This window comes from Hydra vulgaris, chromosome 15 (assembly GCF_038396675.1).
Source record: "Hydra vulgaris chromosome 15, alternate assembly HydraT2T_AEP".
NCBI classification, from domain to species: Eukaryota; Metazoa; Cnidaria; class Hydrozoa; order Anthoathecata; family Hydridae; genus Hydra; species Hydra vulgaris.
Window position 1 is genome coordinate 34,602,980 of NC_088934.1, and position 3,103 is coordinate 34,606,082.

The window sequence follows — 3,103 nt, forward strand, 5'->3', positions numbered from 1 at the left end:
TCTGATGAAATGTTTTCTTGACAACCAGCTTCCAAGTTTAGTTTATGAAAAATCCTTTGATTTTGTGAAGCTTTTTTAATAAAACAAAACAGTTTCTATGAAACAGTTGAGAAAGAACTTAGGAGTTTTCACAACCATTATCTTTTTTTTAATCTATTTTATTTACTTAAGTTAATGCAGGTCTTCTTGATTTTTTGTAAACAATTTTGAGAGTTTAGATTATAAGAGAAGAGATTTTAAGTCAAAGTCAAGTCCCTAAATTTCAAGTCACTAAAACCCTCCATTCGAATGGTAAACAATTCGTGTGTTTTTCAATCAAATTTAATCCCTTTGTCAATGTGCTTAATTTGCCAAAATAATTAATTTTTATCATACTAATTACCAAGTTGAGTATACTTCATTCTACAAGTTTAATGGTGCTATTAGATTGTTTATTTGGTTGCTATGGATACCTGTATCCCATAGCAACAGTGCATTTTGCATTGTTACCTAAGTTGAGACCTTACTAAAACGTTAAATTTATAAACTAAATTGTAACAAAAACAAATAATTACTAATTTTTGGTGTTGCTATGCAGTTTTAAGCTCTTAGATACCAGTTATTCAATTTTTTTTGCTTAGTTCAAAATTTCTTTAAAAAATGAAGTAAAAATTTTGAAAACAATCTTAACTTTAAGTTAAGGTTTATAAAAATAGTTAATTAAATCTGAATTAATTGTATATAAGTTCAATTGTCCTTAGCAACTAAATAAAAACAAACTCGCTTTAATACAATTAGATCTAAACTTTAGATCTAGATTTAGATTTAGATTCTAAAGCATACTTAATAAAGTATATGTAGGAACACAAACAAATTTGTATATACATAAGAAACAAAACATGCATTACTTTGTTATACTAATTAAGTAAACACCATCTTGAATACCAACTAAAATCAAAACTATGTAGTAGCATTTTACAATAAGTCAAAAACAGGAACCTCTTTGAGTGCATCAAGAACACCTGTTGGAAGGGCATTGTTTATAGGATGATAAGGTTTTCTAAACTACTATTGAAATGAGTAGAAGAACACATAAGTAACTTTAATAAATCTTCATTTGTTTTGGAACGGGAACACTTTCTGGAAAATGATTCACAAAAATTTTTTATTTTGAGCCTCTTCACTGAGCATGCCAATAGTATGCGATGCAGACTCTGTGACATATGATAACTGGTATGTAGGTTTACATACTTCTCAGATGTTTTGTAGCAGTATTCTCTAAATAGTGAATCATTTAAAAAGCTAGATAATTTATAGCCTTTAAATTATTTATAAATGATTAGGGCAAGATAGAGCACAAATTTTTCGTTGTCCTTTCAAAAAAAAGTTTCAAAATAAGTACATTTTCTACCAAAAATTTTATCCAAAACTGATAAATTTTTTTTTTATAACACAGAATTACACAGAACAACTTTACATATAGAGGATTTTCTTAATGGAAGTTTTCCTAAATTTCCTGTTTATTTTTGACATTAAGGGGTATGCCCCCTGTTAAACCTAAAATGACAACATGGTGTTGCATGCAATGGAACGATATACTTTATAGTAGATCCTACAAAATTAGTGCAAAATTAATAAAAAGAAATTTAAAAAAATCATTGCAGTCGTCCATAATGGCTGCAATTCAAGAAAAATTTTTTTTTAGCAATTGATAACTTAAGAACTGTTTAATATATCTAAATGAAACTTTGACACAAGACTCTTTAAAATAAGATCCACAACTTAAAACTAAAAAAATATTATAATTTTTGCCTCGATTGCCCATAGTATTTGATCAAAATATTTTAAAATAGGGACAATATAAAATATTTCTTGATTTAAAAGACCTAACTTAAATGTTTTTAGTTTAAGTTGCAAGTACATGTCATAAAAATATACCCTGAAAATTTCACCACTCTACCATTTATAGCTTAGGAGACATGATTTGCTAAAGTTCGATTATCGAACTTTAGCAAATCACTCTTTTTTTGAGAGAAAGAACTTTTAAGTTCAAAACAGTATCAATAAATATGGCAGTGATTACACCGTTGAGCGAAGAGTAGCCTCTACATTGCCATGATCCATCATTTGGTACCCCAATTTCCGTACTAACCTGAGACTTTACTTCTATAGCTGCAGCTGTCATTGACTTTTCAGCAACAGTTTCACATGCATGTCCACAAATTTTGGAAAGTTTATCATAATTATTTCTTGTCATTGGTTTAGGCATATTCATCATTGTTGTAAATCGTTGCAGATTAGAATAACCTGAACCAATAGTGCGCATTGCATATGTTATGCGTAAGTTTACATCATATCCATTCTTTCTACACACTGGGGATGTATAAAAAGATAAACTATAACCACATTTACATAATACACTCATTGATGAAGCTAATCTTTTTGGCAAAGTTTTCGATCAGCAACAATTTCCGATTTTGACATTCTGGGCAAGACAGTTCACTAAAAACTTCAGCAAAAATAGAGACATCAACAAGTCAGTATCCTTCAACTGTTTCACTTATAGTTTCTGTAAAGTCAATGTCTTCAACTTTTTTCCTTGAAACATTTGATGCTGAGACAGAGCAAGAAGGAGCAGGATTTTCTTGATTAGTAGAACTAGAGTGAGGAGCTGCACTGGCGTTTTGTTGTTGGTCAGAAAGACTCTCAATGATTGTTTCATTTGATATTGTATGCTTGTTCCCATAGAATCTTCTTTTACGAGAATATAAACGTTTAGTATTTTGCTTTGATCTCTTTCCCATAGTAATAACTTATTTATAATAGCCTTACAATATTTTTACAATAATCTTAAATCTTCTACAATCGAACAAACAATATGGTATTTTTTTGATAGTAAACATAAGTCTACCATTTTTATAGAGATTTTCAAGCAGTGAAGCAAATGAGGTTGATTATTATCGTAAAAATTCTTTAATTTAGGACTATATTGGAGTCTATAGAAAGATATTGGTTAGTGATTAATTTTTTTTTATATATGGTTATTATTATGCGATGAAGAAACTTCAATTTTTGAGACAAAATTGCTAATATTTAAGTTTTGAATCATCTAAATTCGGATTCT